At 41.5% G+C, this 16635-nt stretch overlaps 1 protein-coding gene and 7 non-coding genes across 8 annotated transcripts in view; 6 read left to right on the top strand and 2 right to left on the bottom strand.

Moving 5' to 3' along the window:
- LOC133460955 (zinc finger protein 665-like) overlaps positions 1-16635 on the top strand; it is a 210970-nt gene that overhangs the window by 67196 nt on the left and 127139 nt on the right. The gene's annotated exons all lie outside the window — the stretch shown is intronic.
- On the top strand, positions 9240-9311 carry trnaw-cca (transfer RNA tryptophan (anticodon CCA)). The gene has a single exon. It is a non-coding gene; the product is annotated as a tRNA-Trp (tRNA).
- On the top strand, positions 9664-9745 carry trnas-cga (transfer RNA serine (anticodon CGA)). The gene has a single exon. It is a non-coding gene; the product is annotated as a tRNA-Ser (tRNA).
- trnat-agu (transfer RNA threonine (anticodon AGU)) lies at positions 10455-10528 on the top strand. Its single transcript has one exon. It is a non-coding gene; the product is annotated as a tRNA-Thr (tRNA).
- On the top strand, positions 10996-11069 carry trnai-aau (transfer RNA isoleucine (anticodon AAU)). Its single transcript has one exon. It is a non-coding gene; the product is annotated as a tRNA-Ile (tRNA).
- On the top strand, positions 12020-12093 carry trnat-ugu (transfer RNA threonine (anticodon UGU)). The gene has a single exon. It is a non-coding gene; the product is annotated as a tRNA-Thr (tRNA).
- Positions 14392-14464, bottom strand: trnak-uuu (transfer RNA lysine (anticodon UUU)). Its single transcript has one exon. It is a non-coding gene; the product is annotated as a tRNA-Lys (tRNA).
- trnai-aau (transfer RNA isoleucine (anticodon AAU)) lies at positions 14982-15055 on the bottom strand. Its single transcript has one exon. It is a non-coding gene; the product is annotated as a tRNA-Ile (tRNA).

Here is a 16635-nt window from a genome sequence, read left to right as displayed (position 1 = left end):
TGAAGACTCGCCACACGGATATTTTTTCAAAGGTAAGTTAGACCAAGTCCTGTTAACATTTCATATACATACAGTGTTACTCCACAATCGACTTGTTATCAATTTCATATTATCAATTGCTGACTTGAGTCTAAAATTATCTTGGTTGTGCTGCTAACCCAGACTTAAATTAATTTAGTTGTGCTGACATCAATTTAGTAGCTTGTGTGTGTTACTGGTAGCCGAGTGGCTGATTTCACCACGCGAGTACGAATGACAGCTAGCTTAACCGCAGTCTGTGTAGTACATGACGGGGTTCTGGTCGGGCTGCAAGTGTAATAAGTCATATTTACCCATGTTTTAGTGACTGTCTGAAACGTAGACAAAAATATAGCATTTGAGACGTGTTGCTGTTCCCCACGTGTCTAAATGAATAGCACACTTAGCTCTTTTTGTAACGTTAGCAGCATGTTTAACCATGTTTACATCCAGTGACGGTGTGGTCCTCTCTGCGTTCATTTTCCATCACCACATTGATATGTTAAATTGGTCGAGTTATATGTACAGCTTTATCATATGTAGAGTCTGCTAGCTTTAGGCTAAAACAGAATATACCGTTCTGGGCTAAAAGCTGCGACCATGACCTATGCCGTTTGTGGTGCGCTTACAATAAAGTTGGATGGGAAAACGCACACAAAAAAAACAATCTCAACAGTACAAATGCATTATAATTTTTGCTATTGCTCAGAAATAAATCTCAGAAGGCTTAAGTACATACTATGTGTCAGTCATGTGGTTAATAAGCTATTAAAACGTATTTTTGTTTTGCTTGTTTGATAGTTAAGGCCATTCCATTTTTTTAACATTGTAGTATTTTTGTCAGGAATGATGCGTTGAAACACATGATGATGTTCGTAATATGTAGGTACATTGTGTGTTTATATACCTACATTTGTAGACCTCTACAGGAGGTGCACTTTGTATACAGAGAGAGTTTTTTTATTCCCCTCTTTGTTTTTTCCTCATCCAGATCCTGGAGACCAGAACTCCTAAAGAGAAACCTGGTGCTCCTAAGAGCGACAGGGCACAGTCATCTATCCTAGCAGCCTTCGCCGCACAATCCAAACATAAGCCAGACTCGCTGGAACAACGTGCCAAAGAACAGGCGATCGCTCTTTGGATTGGACGTACTGGTCTCCCTGCTTGCACAGTTGAGGATGAAGATTTCATCCTCATGGAGACCTTTTAATAAGAGGCTGACCATACCCAAAAGAACAAAAATAAACAACTTAGTTGACAAGATTTATAATGACGAAAAACAAAAGTACAAAGAAAGGCTTGCCACAGCACGCAAAATAACAATTGTGCTGGACATATGGACCAAAAAAGGACTTACAGCCTCATTTCTGGCAGTTAGTGCATGCTTTTTTGCAATGTGGAAAACAAAGCACAACACATATTGTTGAGACTTGACCAGATCGCCCACCCTCACACTGCAGAGTGTATAAAAACCTGTGTTGATCGATGCATAGAGGACTGGGGAATACCACAACACAAAATTCTGACAGTCATAACTGATAATGGAAGCAACGTGATTGCAGCATTCAAAGCTAATGAACCGGACCAGCTCCGAGGATGAATCCATCGACATCAGTGAAACTGAAGACTCTGAGGTGATGATTATTTCAGTTCAGCTGTTAATTAACATTTTCAGTCTGTCAGTCCTACCAATGTACTATAACCTATGCTAGGTTATAGTACCTTTCAGTAATTATTTATTTTGCATGGTGTTTAAAATTAATTGTCTTTTTTTTCTATCTGTGTTTTTGTCTTATCTGTCTAGGTTTGGAGCCGTAGATAGGACCCCCTGTGTTGTTCACACACTGCAACTCGTGGTGAATATGATCCAGAAAGATTTGAGTGTCAACCAACTGCTGAGCAAAGTTAGAGTGCTTGTCAAGCTCTTCCGCAAGTCATCGGTGGCAACTGAGCGACTGCTGCAGCTGTGTCATCTAACTGTGGTCAAAGACTGCCCTAATAGATGGTCCAGCACATATCTGATGATGTCACGGCTTCTCCAAATCAAGGACTCAGTAGTTCAGGTCGGGATGGGATGAGCTGGGACTATCTACTACCAAGTGAGTGGCAGAGGCTGACTGCTCTAAGAGATTTACTCTTCCCCTTCGCTGAGCATACCCAGATGCTCCAGAGCGACACACAGTCCCTATCCCTTGTGGGGCCTGCCCTTCTGGACCTGCAGGGTCACCTGTCTGAGTTCCCCCATGCCCAGGGTTCTAGCTTCAAGGACTTAGCTTCCCTGGCAGAGAAGATGAAAGCAAACATGGACAAGCGGTTCAGCTGCTTTCTAGATCACACTGACTCTAAGTTTTCATCCTCACTGCTGCTGCATGCTTCCTCGACCCAACAGTTGCACCTGAAGCGCTCCTTGAAAACGATGACGAGCAATTTGAGGCGCTTTTGGAAAAAGCAGAAGATTACATTGCTCAATCGGTGCCACCAGTAGTACGGGAGGAGGAGGCTGAAGATGAGGAGCCAGAGGAGGAGGAGGAGGAGGAGGAAGAAGAGTCCAAAGAGAGACCACAGACTAGAAAGCGGCCAAGATTCAAATTCTTGTCAAAAGCAAGCCGGCCATCCAGGTCTAGCCTTCCAAAGTCGTGTGTCAAGGAGGAAATGAGAAAATTCAAGGAGCAGCTGTCATAGCCCATAAACCAAGAGACTGCCTTTGAATTTTGGGCTGCACAGGGAGATTCTGTTTATCCAATCCTAAAATCTATCCCCTGGGATCTTCTGGCCATGCCAGCATCTCAAGCATTTGCTGAGAGAGTGTTAAGCATTACAGGTGACCTCAGTCGTGGCCGCCGGAATAGAGCAAGAGTAATTTTAGAGCTAAGCGCTTTCCCCAAACTTTATCGAGGTCGGTAGGCTAATTTTGCTGTTACTGGGATATTTGTTTTTGTTGTTAGACTGCACATCTCCTCCAGGCTGCTGAGGGACTGTGCACACCAGCTCTATGCTGTGCTCCTGCACATCTTCAACCTGAGCCTCAGTCTGGAGAGAGTTCCACTCCTGTGGAAGACCTCCTGTGTGGTTCCGGTTCCAAAGACCAAACAACCAAGGGAGCCCAACCACTTCAGACCAGAAGCCTTAACCTCCCACCTGATGAAGACCACGGAGAGGATTCTGCTCGGCCACCTGAGACAGCAGGTGGTTGATGTGATGGACCCCCTGCAGTTCGCGTACCGGCCTGGCATCGGTGTGGATGATGCTGTCATCTACCTGATGCACAGGTCACTCGCGCATCTGGAGAGCGCCGGCAGCACTGTGAGAGTCATGTTCTTTGACTTCTCCAGTGCTTTTAACACCATCCAGCCATCGCTGCTCAGGGGGAAGCTGGAGGAAGCAGGAGTGGACTGTCACCTGGCTGCATGGACCATCGACTACCTCACCAACAGGCCACAGTACGTGAGGCTCCGCAACTGTGTGTCTGATGTGGTGGTCTGCAGCACGGGGGCCCCGCAGGGTACAGTGCTCGCTCCATTCCTCTTCACACTATACACCTCAGATTTCCACCACAACACGGACTCCTGTCATCTCCAGAAGTTCTCCGATGACTCCGCCATCGTGGGTCGCGTGTCCAGGGGAGACAATCTGGAGTACAGGGGGGTCATCGCTGACTTTGTCTCATGTTGCGAACGGAATCATCTGCAAATCAACACCAGCAAGACGAAGGAGGTGGTGATCGACTTCGGCAGGAACCCTCTTTAAAAGTGCAATAACCACCTCACGTATTTTTGTAAATATTTTGTAAATATTATTATATTATAGTTTATTTGGTGTTTACTACTTTTTTTTCTCTTTTACATAGTCCTTTTTCTACTTTTTATATTGCTCTTTTTTATTATTTAACTATTTATGGTTATTTCTATTTTAAATCTTTTGTATAAAGCGTGTGTGTGTTTTGGCTGCTGCACGACTGAATTTCTCCTCTGGGAGATCAATAAAGTCTACTATTCTATTCACATGGAGTATATTGAGTTTTCAAAGTTGGCTGCTGCTTAGGCAGAGAGAAAAAAAGGAGCGTGCAGCAACGGCACTAACTCAGCTATAACACCTGTAACAGAGACTTATAAACGACAGGAAGAAAAATAAAGAACTACATCATAAGAAAATGAATTCATATGATTTGCTCATCAGCCACTTTCAATTGTAGAAGAGATCGGGTTTAAACACGTTTGCAGCTTATATCCGTGGTGCGCGCTGTGCACGCTGCCGTGTCGTAAATATTTCACTGATGAAATCCTGTCGGAGTTTTACCAGACTATTTACAGTCCTAAGCCTCATGTAGGACGACAGTCGTGTCAGTCGCTTCACCAGTGACATGTGGAGTTCTAGTGTGAAGAGTTTTGCTTCACTCACAAGAGTTTCCTCACACGCGGTGGATGCTACCACTAAAGCTTTCACAAAGCTTAATAATTCATAATTCATTTTTATTTTAAGATTGAATTCCTCTTTCCACAGGGAAACTAAGGTTTATAGTCTGCAACTTGTATCAACTTTTAGAGAGTGGCATGTCTGCTGTTGTCTGTGTTGGTGCACATGTTGTACATAATTGGTACCACAGGAAAGCTGAAGCTACTAATATAAGCCTAGTTTACACCTAATCTCCAAATTTTTATACCTAATAATACAATGTCAATGTCATGTACATGAGAAAACAATATTGACAAATTTATGGATTTCACGCTGTGATCAGTGATCGGCAAAATCGGGATCGGCCGATACTGATGTTTTCGAGATCGTGATTGGTGATCGTCCCTCAAAATCCTGATCGGTGCATCTCTAGTAAATATTGGAGAAAATACTTTTTATCTTTTCTTTTTTTTAACTAAAGCTGATTAAAACTGGACTAAAACCTTTTTTGAGATTCCGTCGACTAAAACTATCACATATAGAAATGACTAAAATGTGACTAAAACTAATAAGCATTTTCGTCCAAAAGACTAAGACTAAATCTAAAATGGCTGCCAAAAACACTGATCCGTATCAATGGCGGTCCTGGAGGCGGACCGGCGGTTCTGGGCTTCTTCTCCCGCTCCGAGGGGGCGGGGGGGGAGTAGGCTCGGCCCGACGGACCCCGGCGCGAGTTTGGCGTTGGGGGTGTGTGGCAGGGTGGAAGAGCTGCAGCCACTCAGGCTGACGGGACACAGGTGTGGCTCGTCAGCCTCTCCACCCTGCCAGCCTTATAAGAGGAAAAGCTGCTGCTGAGACTGGTGGTCAGACTGAAGCTGAAGCTGCTGAGAGACATAAAACAAGCGCACCTACTTACACGTGCGTTTGACTAAGTTGTGATTTCCCCCTTTTTGCATGAAAGTTTAAAATGAGCATATATTAATGAAGTATGAACAAGAATGTTTTAATGTAGACGTATAGAATCATCATACTGGTGTGATTGTATGCATCAAAGTGTTAATTCAAGGCTAAGACAAAATATCGAAATATATATTGTGTATCGTGACATGGCCTAAAAATATTGAGATATTAATAAAAGGCCATATCGCCCTGTCCTACCGCTAAGGATAGTAGTTACTTAATCCAAAAACCTCAAAATTACTATTGAAACTCTACAGGTTAATGTCCAAAATAGATAGTCTCTCTTCCGATTTCCAAATGGGCGGCTGACCTCTCTTAACAGTAATCAAATCTTTTGGTCTTGTTTAAATAATTTCACTATGATCAAGAAGATTATCTTCATTTCATCAACTCGAAATGTTGAATCACTTTTCTAAGCCCAACGGCACAACGCAGCTCAAACAGCAGGTGTATCCGCCCCTTTAATCTGATTGGTTTAAGAGTAAATCGTTCCCCACGTGGGGTGCGCTGTTATGATTGGCTGAAACGAAGGAAGATATCTGATTGGTTTCAGATCCTTCCGTGTTAAAAAAAACGCATTTGTGAATCGAGTCACGTCAGGGGAGTCTCAAAAGTCACATGCAAATCCAGCGCAGCTCACAGACGAAAAAACGTTTTTAAATCAGGTTATATTTGTGTGTGTGCATCAAAAATACACTTGTATATCTTATCCTACACACGTGTGAATTTTGTCCTTTGCATTTGTGAATAATGACACTGTTCTAGCTCCATACTTGAAACTGAAAAGGCTTTTGATAATGCAGCCAAAAAGTAAGTCATCTTCTCTGTTACAGAATCATAAAGGAAGACCCAAAAGACACTGCTGTGATGATGGCGAGCAAGTCTTCACCACTTCATCAAACCTGAAGATCCATGAGAAAACTCACACTGGTGATAAACCATACAGCTGTGATCAGTGTGGTGCGGCTTTTACCCGACAGTATCATCTAAAGAATCACCACCGTATTCACACTGGAGACAAGCCTTACAGGTGTGATCAGTGTGGAGTGGCTTTTGTCCGGCAAAGTAACCTAACGAGACACCAACGTATTCACTCTGGAGACAAGCCTTACAGATGCGATCAGTGTGGAGTTGCTTTTGCCCATCAAGGTACTCTAACGGGTCACCGACGTATTCACACTGGAAACAAGCCTTATAGATGCGATCAGTGTGAGGCGACCTTTGCCCATCAAAGTGCTCTAACGAAACACCGACGGATTCACACTGGAGACAAGCCTTACAGGTGTGATCAGTGTGGAGCGGCTTTTGCCCAGCAAAGTAATTTGACGAGACACCAACGTATTCACACTGGAGACAAGCCTTACAGGTGTGATCAGTGTGAGGCGGCTTTTGCCCAGCAAGGTCATTTGACGAGACACCAACGTATTCACACTGGAGACAAGCCTTACAGATGCGATCAGTGTGGAAAGGCTTTTGCCCAGCAAGGTGTTCTAACGAAACACCGACGGATTCACACTGGAGACAAGCCTTACAGATGCAATCAGTGTGGAAAAGCTTTCGCCCAGCAAGGTGATCTAACGAAACACCAACGTATTCACACTGGAGACAAGCCTTACAGATGCGATCATTGTGGAAAGGCTTTTACCGAGCAATGTCATTTGACGAGACATCAACGTATTCACACTGGAGACAAGCCCTACAGGTGTGATCAGTGTGGAGCGGCTTTTGCCGAGCAAGGTACTCTAACGAGACATCAACGTATTCACACTGGAAACAAGCCTTACAGGTGTGATCAGTGTGGAGCGGCTTTTGCCGAGCAAGGTACTCTAACGACTCACCAACGTATTCACACTGGAAACAAGCCTTACAGCTGTGATCAGTGTGGTGCGGCTTTTGCCCGACAATATCATCTAAAGACTCACTCACGTATTCACACTGGAGACAAGCCTTACAGGTGTGATCAGTGTGGTGCGGCTTTTACCCGACAATATACTCTAAAGAATCACCAACGTATTCACACTGGAGACGAGCCTTACAGATGTGATCAGTGTGGAGCGGCTTTTGCCCAACAAGGTTCTCTAAAGAGACATCAACGTATTCCTCATCTGGACCAGGAGAGAGAGAGAGCAGCTCTTTATCAGGATCCCCTGCTGAGCGTAACTACCCTTTGTTTCATCAAGAAACACTGACTGGCCGGATCAAACCACTTTCTCTTCATTTACAAAGATTCACGTAAGAGACTGTTCTGTGTCTGGGCAGAGAAACTTAGTAACACATTTTAAAAGTTAGTTTTACGTTGTGAGCCGGACTGGTGATCCCGTCACAACTGCGCTCATTAGTTGAGTGTGTTTGTTTATCTTATTGTTTTCTCCCCTCATTCTGCTCCTACTACCACCCCCACCCCCCCTTCACGTAATCTGAAGTTTTGTGTTCATGTTTAGTTAGTTGTTGTTTTTGGGTAGTTTGGCCATCAGAATTTATCCGAAGTGTTGTTTTACCATCTTCTTGACACTTGTGTAAATAAATTCTTATTAATTTGAATGAGAGAAGTTGTTTGTGCTTATTTTACGCATATTTGTCACAATTACTGGTTGCAATGGCCTGTGTTCGGACTCCCTCCTCCTTTACTATTATTCTGAAGAATAATCTACATTGAGACTGATTTTTGCTGTTTAGTTATCATTTTACTGATTACATCAGGTGGTGCCCTGTTTTGATTAAGTAATTTTGATAATTCAATTTGATAAATTATCTCCTTTTATTAATTATTATTGCCACGGCTGCCCCAAGAAGCACGCCTCCTCCATAGCTATTCAATAGCAATGGAGGAGGCGTGCCTCTGGCGCAGAGAAAACACGAAAAGTAAAAACTTAGACACGTGAGCCTTAAGCCCGAATCGAGTGGTATGACTTTTATTAGGGATTGGTGCACACGTTTTTCTGCAACGTGCAAAAACGTGCGCTTTAGAAAGTTGTTGGCCCTGAATTTAACTACAGTCCTGTCAATTTTCAGAGCGATGGCACAAATAGTTTTTGCACGAAGTGCAAGAACATTTCCAAATTTCCAAACTAATGGGGAGATTTTCCCATGTATGTTTATGGCGCAGAATGTCATAGTGTGGATGGGATGAGGTTAAAAAAAGCCAAAATCCACCTTTTTTCTGAGTCACCTAACTTTCCCATACTTGCACGTAGAAATGTCATTCAAACTTAAAACGGAGGAAAACTTCTCCTCTCTCTTCTAACCTGACACTTTTCAAGATATGATCACTCAAGCGAGGACTGGAAATCACCTTTTTGTCAAATCCAGAGTGGAGCTGTCATTTGCTAGAGTGGGAGAGACAGTAAAAAAATGACCTTAATTTTTATCTGTAACTCGAGGTCACGGCCAAACCGTAAAAAGGAGACCAATAATCTTTGGTCAGAATGTAGACATAGGTGTTGGGATTCAAAAATTTGACTTTGACAGGCCGGTTATGTACAACATTTAAACGGGGGGGGGCTATAGCGGCGCAAATTCCTGCCTCGGTCTCCATTGACTGTAATGTAATCAAAAGTTTTCTTCAAAAAAAACTCACTTTGTTTTCGCACTGCCGTTACTAACACATTTTAAGGAATATCTGAATAAAATTAAGATTGTCCGAATCTGCCGAGTTCTGTGTCTCTCACGATGTCTTTGTTTTTCTGCTAGGAGCTACGGTTTTCTCACAAATCTGAGTTATTTGAGAACTAGTCACAAAATCTGGGTTTTTCTCACAGCCAAACCGGAAGGTTCTAAGTCGAGGTTTTGTTGCCGGGGTAACCAGAATTCAGCTGCTGACTCATTCAGCCAAAGATCCTCTATACAGTTATACAGACCGTGTCAGAAAAGGCTCTGTGGCGCAATGGTAGCGCGTCTGACTCCAGATCAGAAGGTTATGTGTTCAACTCACATCAGGGTCATAATGAACTTTCAGTTTTGTTTTATCCATCCTCACGAGTTCACCAACCAGACAAACTTTAGCTGCAACAGAAAACGTTGATATGTACCTGGAATTGTTCAAGTCTGCATAATCATCTGACTTGATGAAAGGAGGAACAAAAGATAATCTTTAAAAGAACCAATTTCATTTGTTTATCAGGAGACACAAGGCAAGTTTATTTGTATACCACATTTCATGTACAATTTAAAGTGATTTAATAGCAACATTTAAAAAAATGAAGATAAAAATATGTGTCAGTGATAAAGTAAAATCATCCAGTTTTAAAAAGTCTCTAAATTGTTTGATTCTGCAGATTCACACATATAGGAGTGGTTGTTGTGGCCGAGTGGTTAAGGCGATGGACTCGAAATCCATTGGGGATTCCCCGCGCAGGTTCAAATCCTGCCAACAACGATTAATATTTGAATGGGGAAAAAAAGGTTTGTTAAATCTTGGATGTCTTAACCTCAGACAAAACTGATTTAAAACTCATCCATCAGGGGCCTCATGTACAAAGAGTGTACGTGCGCCACTTTCTACGCTTACGGTTGGATGTTCAAAAAGTGATTCAACGTGAAAAGTTTTGGTCCTTCACGCACACATTAATTCTGGCTTATGCACATTTCTGAGGTTTTGTCTTATGGCGACACTCACTGGGGATGCAGTGAAGTCCAACATATGAGGAAAAGTGACTTCAACAACAAGTTCACTACCACACATGAAGGGCACGACAGTCCCCACATCACCAAATAAGTTACACAGGAGTTGAAATGCAACAATTTCACAATTAACCACATGGTCTGAACATAAAACTAAAGGTTGGTGCAAAACAATGTATACCGCAAATCACACTGTCAGGCTTGGCTCTGTTAGAGGACACTGCTGATGGCAGGATGCAGTACGGAGTCTTTAGGGACCACTCTGCTGGTCCAGGATGAAGACTGGATCATGATTTAATTTTATTCAATGCAAGGATTCACAATTAAATCCATGCACTCTTTGTACATGAGACGCCAGGTGCTGGAAGCCAATCTGGCCTTGCAGCAGAAGATGCTGAAACATCCAAATGAGGTTCTGGAGAGACGTGTTCCAAAACGAGACGAGGTAACTGAGAGTTTACAGAGGCCCTGTGGCTTAGTTGGTCAAAGCACCTGTCTAGTAAACAGGAGATCCTGGGTTCAAATCCCAGCAGAGCCTCTAAACTCATCTGTCTTTGGAGGAGAGAAAGATTAGAGATGTTTCATTCATTCATAGTTCAACTGTGGTGGTAAAATGGTTAAATGACATGTAGCTTAATAAAGGAAGAAAATCACATTGAAGTTTTCTAAACCAAAGTTAATTCACACATAAAGTTCTTCTAAGAGATGTGGACTGCTTGAGAGGGAGGTAGTGTCTGGTTCTTCTCCTTTTAGTCACTTCTATGACTTTAATGCTTTGCTGTTCTTCACTCGTGCCACAAGGTGGGGTACTCCTGCAATTCTTTTTGACCAAATGTGTATTTCTTTACGTGGTGTGTCTGACAGTCAGTTACTTCCCAAGTTTGACCTCACTTAAAAAAGTCTCTACTTGGTTCGGGAGACTGTGCATGTAACTCAAGATGTTGTAAACCAGGATGGATCAAACATATACATGCATACATACGAAAAAGAAACCCTCACCATGAAGGCCGGTTAGCTCAGAAGGTCAGAGCGTGGTGCAAATAATGCCAAGGTCATGGGTTCAATCCCCATACTGGCCAGAATGTTTACCACTAAAACACGGGTTCTTTCTTTCTTCAGAATATAGTGGTTATAGAGAAAGGATGGATGTTCCATCAAGTCATTTCTGTGAGGATCTGCTATGAAGGGCATTTCTGGTATGATGGCTGAGTTGTTCAGGTCGTAGTATGGGGGAACATATATTGGTGTATAAAAGTGGGTTTTACTACTTTATAGTTAGAAACTGTAAAATGATAGTTTGTGTACCCAAATTAGATTAGATTAGATTCAACTTTATTGTCATTGCACATGTCAAAAGTACAGGGCAACGAAATGCAGTTAGCATCCAACCAGACGTGCTTATGCAGTGAAATAAACACAATGCACAGTATATACATATATATATACACACACACACATATATATATATATATATATATATATATATATATATATATATATATATATATATATATATATATATATATATGTGTGTGTGTATGTACATAGTGCAGATGAATAAATATTGTTATAAGGTGCAGGTCAGACATGAATGAATGATAATATACATTATGAACAGATGAGATGTGACCATATGATTTACACAGATTTCAATTATAGTGTATACATGGGTGATTGCAGTATTTACATGAGAGTGGAAGTATTTACAGCAGTGTGAGGAGGTAGTTGGCAAAAAGTCCAGTGCAATGATATCACGTACCGTTGTGCAGAATAGTGCAAAGAGTCAGTGGGTGCTGGAACACACAAGACCTGCTTTAACTGAACCCATTTCAGGGCAGGTAACCATATATGGTAACTATAAAAGCGTTGTTTCACCTCCTTCATCGCTCTGTTACTTCACATGAAGCCAGGACAGTAGTGGAACAGGTTTGTGAACTAAATATATCCCAGTGAGGTGGAATCAAGCTGCTCCAGAGGAACAACTTTTGTGTCAACAGGGTTTGTATAACAAGCTGAAGACATCGTTGGAGGTTCTGTGGCTTAGTTGGTCAAAGCACCTGTCTTGTAAACAGGAGATCCTGGGTTCAAATCCCAGCAGAGCCTTTAAACTAACAATTAAGTATATCACTCCTGTAATGATAAAAACCACAGGCTTTGTGGAAAAATGTATCTAATTTCTGTGTTTTCCACATGGTTGGATAAAGTCTTCACCTTCTCCTCTGTTTGGGAGGAAACTGTCAACACAAACACTTACAATGTTTCTCAGTGTAGCAAGTGCTTCTTCTAACATTTCCTAAGCAGTAAAAGCAGACTGAACTCTCCTGACATTTTAACAGGCCTCATTCATATTGAGATGATAATTGTTGCTCATAAGGGAACAGTCGTTGGCTGACCGTCACTGCCAGGGTTCTTGAGAAAGCTGTAATCCAGTCAGGAGTAGGTACGAAGAGAGAGCTGTTCATTCAAATGTCAATGACAGTTGTCATTATCAAACCTCTCCAAGTCTATGGTCTCTTTCTAAGAGGATGTTGTAAAGCAATGGATGACATACAACACGTGTCTAACTGAATATACATGCAAACATGCAACCGTTAATGTAGAAGTTGTTGTATAAGGTGAAGGACAAATGGAGGTAAGTAGCTTGGGATTTTGAAGAAAGCATCAACAAACAGTTACTTTCCTGACATCATGACTGCTCACCTGCTCATGTGGCTGGTAAACTGTGACGTCTCCTGCAGCGTTGGTGGTTTAGTGGTCAGCATATCTGCTAGCAGTTGACCTCCGTTCAATTCCAGCCCATGCAGCAAACATGAGAGGGAGTTAAGAGTGAAGTTCTCTCTTTTTGGGGGAAACTCAGCAGTCATTATGAACATGAGTTCTAACAGTCGACACCTATGTCTACATGGACAACAATACTCTGATCATAATCAGATAAAAGATGTTTCTCTTTAGCTTGGAGTGGAGATAGCAGCTGGGTTTCAGCTAAACATGCGGTGAAGTAGCAGGAGAATGCTAGAGACAGACAGGTGGGAGGTGGACGGGTCCAGCATCTCCTGGTGCCGGAGGAGACGATGATGGAGCAGTAGAAAAACCATGAATGAGCTGGAAGATGAGACCTCCATCTATCTGGTTCTCCTTCTGCCTGAAGCCTGTTCTTCTTCATCCCTGATCACACATCTCTCACATTGTTCTGCTGCAGCTTGTTCTCCGGCTTCCTCCTCCTTATCTTTAGTCTGGACTTTCACTAGTTTTTGTCCTGACCTCAATAATCTTCTGTCTCCCTCCCTGAAGGCTCTTTTCTTCTGTTTGAGGATTTCCTTCAGGTCACTGGTGATCCAGGGTTTATTGTCGGGTAAACACCTTTGTGTTGTGGTGGAGATGATGTTTTCCACACAGAAGGTGATGTAGTCACTCACACACTCAGTCCTGGCACTGATATCATCTACATGTGGCTTAGAGTGAACAAGTCCCACTTTGCTGCCATTAACATTGTTCCGTTATTGTTGTGTCAAATACCAAGTTTCATACTCCAAACCAGCAGAGGGCGACCACACACAGTACTGCTGCTCCCAGGAAGTCACTAATTGGGGCCATGTTCACCTGTGCACAGGAAGGCATGGCAGGAAATGTTTGGTCTGGTCTCAGTTAGCTCCATCTCTCTCCTGGTAACAACTCCTGACCACACACCTGATCCATTGAAAGACGCAACTGGTAGAAAGAACCAGTTTGAATGTGGATGTGATTGGGTTTTTTAGTTTAGTAAATCCAATGCAATTTAAGTTGACTTAATTTGTTTATGTTAATTTAAGCATGTATAGATTATTGAAAGTAGTCAAACATGATGTTACTTTATGTTTAGTTAATATTGATCATTTGAGAAACTATTAAGTTAAGAAATTAACTTTGAGAAGTTAATTTAAATGTTTGAGTAACACTGAGTGACATATTATTTAGAAATCTTAAAGGAAAAATGCTTACTGATTGTTGTTTAAATTGAGTCTAATTAATGTCTTTTCTGTTTATCTTAAAGGTTATCAACCTACTACTACTCTTCTTTATCCCATTCCATTATTTGATTATCCCCATTTAAACCATCAAACTAAACCCATCTTCAAGAAAATAAAAACTTAGCAGTAAGAAGATTTGAGTTGTCCTTTGCATCCTTCTACAATCGATCGAGCAGTTTGTCAAGTTTGGGCAGAGTTGGGCACAGTTATTGTTTGGAAAAATACAGGTCCCATGGATTAAGAGTGTGATGCTCTGAATCCGAACTACCGAGGTCTTGCAAGAGAGCTTTGTCTCTGTATTTCACCCTTTGTGTTTTATTTAATAGCTTGAGATGGACATTGAAAATAATCCGGTTGTTTCTTAACAGTTAGAAATTGTGGTCAGCAGTTTATCCACCTGAACAGGGACTTGAAACCTGGACCCTCAGATTAAAAGTCTGATGCTCTACCAGCTGAGCTACTCAAGTTATAGTCTGAATATTTAGTTTCTTCTTTTCTTCATATTTTTACAAATATAAGGCATTCGAACGCCTTTACCACTTGGCCACAACAACCTGTCAGAGAACCTGGAGAACCAGAGCATTTAGAGCCTTTTTTATTGTTGGATGATAATTCTTTATCACTGACACATATTTCTATCCTCATTTTTCAAATGTTTTAATGTAAAGCAATTGTACATGGAATCAATCAATCAATCAATTACTTTATTTGTCCCCAAGGGGGCGATTAGTTTCGCAACAGGAGAAGCACACAATGGTAAATATACATAAAATATACAATGTCTATTACAAATAAACTTCCCCTTGCTTTATAAACATAGTAAATTCCTTATGTTTAAAAGTCATCTTTATTTCCTCCTTTCTTCAAGGCAGGTGATCCTGCAGACCTGAATAATTCTTGGTCCACATAAAGTTAACAATGAAACATACGATTTTTAAAATCTGAAACTTTGTAAGATCCCCAGAGTTTAACTGGTAACCAGTTTGGCCAGTATGGGGATCGAACCCATGACCTTGGCGTTATTAGCACCACGCTCTGACCTTCTGAGCTAACCGGCCTTCATGGTTCATTTTCCTTTTTCGTATATATCTAGGTATGTGTATGCAGTAACGGCTGGTGATAAAACATTTTGGGGGGGCGCACTGGCGAGCGGGGATTAGGGTTAGGATCAGTGTTGTGCTAGTTGCTGAAAAACTTACTTAAACTTACTGATGGGCAAATGCAGATATTACTGGGGTCCTTGACATGCCAGTTTGTGATCTAAATATGCTGTTATATCGTTATTGAATGCACTGTGTTGTTTTATTTGTTGCATTGATTGACTGATTGTGCCTATATTTTCAACACTGTGTCTAGTTTTATGTTTTACACTATGCAATACGTTTTACACTGTACAATATGTTTTTTTATACAGAACTTTGTATTCTTTTCTTTATCCTTTTGAAGAAAAAAAAGTCTTTGACAGATCACCTGTTTTGGCATAATTGTTACAAGGTGGTGGTGGTGTGTGAGGGGGTATATGACTTCCTTCACCCCAGACACTTCCTCCAGCACTTCCTCCAGCTCTTCCTCCAGCTCTTCCAGGGGAGTCCGAGGCGTTCCCAGGCCAGCCGAGAGACATAATCTCTCCAGCGTGTCCTGGGTCTTCCCCGGGGTCTCCTCCCAGTGGTACATGCCTGGAACACCTCCCTAGGGAGGAGGGACATGCCTGGAACACCTCCCTAGGGAGGAGGGACATGCCTGGAACTCCTCCCTAGGGAGGCGTCCAGGAGGCATCCGGTACAGGGAGGTACGGGATGCCATTGATAATCCATGAATCAATAATGAATGGGTAAATACCCGGTAGTTATCCATGAAATGTATAGTAAATACAAGGTAACTACATGGTCATTGAAGTGTAATTAGCTGGTAACTACCTCAAATATAGGTTATAATTTCCTGGTAGTTTGCAGAAAAATACTTAGTAATTACCTGGTACTTACTTAGAAATAATCCATGTAATTTCAGAGTAATTACATGGTAAATTGACTGGTAGTTACCAATATTAACCTAGTAAATACCTGTAATTTCCCTCATAGTTCCCATCTAATGTCTTTGTTATTACCTAGTAATGTTTAGTTTAAACAACCAGGTATTTACCATGTAATTACATAGTAAATACACATAATTACATGGTACAAGAAAATACGTAATAATTACCTAGTACTTACTGGGTAAATTACCCGGTAGTTACCATGTAATTACCTTGTAAATAGAAGGTACTACTAGGTAATTACAGTTTAATTACCATGGTATTACCTGGTTATTACTGTACTGTAAAAGAAAGGGTTACCGATATATCTGTAATTTTCATCACAGGTATATCTCAACCATGAGAGACAAAATGAACAAAAAAAAAATTCAGAAAATCACATTGGCTGATTTTTAAAGAATGTATTTTCAATTTATAGTTTAAAATAAGTATTTGATCAATAACAAAAGTTCCTCTCAATACATTTGTTACTGGTTATCAATACTGATAACCAGTAAAAGCAGGTGCCATGAATTCAGGTAACTAGTGGAGGACTAAGGAGCCTCTTAAAGAAGAAGTTACCGGTCTCTGAAAGGCAGAAATCCTGCATGTTTGTAGGTGAACAAA

This window comes from Cololabis saira, chromosome 15 (assembly GCF_033807715.1).
Source record: "Cololabis saira isolate AMF1-May2022 chromosome 15, fColSai1.1, whole genome shotgun sequence".
NCBI lineage: Eukaryota > Metazoa > Chordata > Actinopteri > Beloniformes > Belonidae > Cololabis > Cololabis saira.
This window is presented reverse-complemented; position numbering and strand designations above follow the sequence as displayed.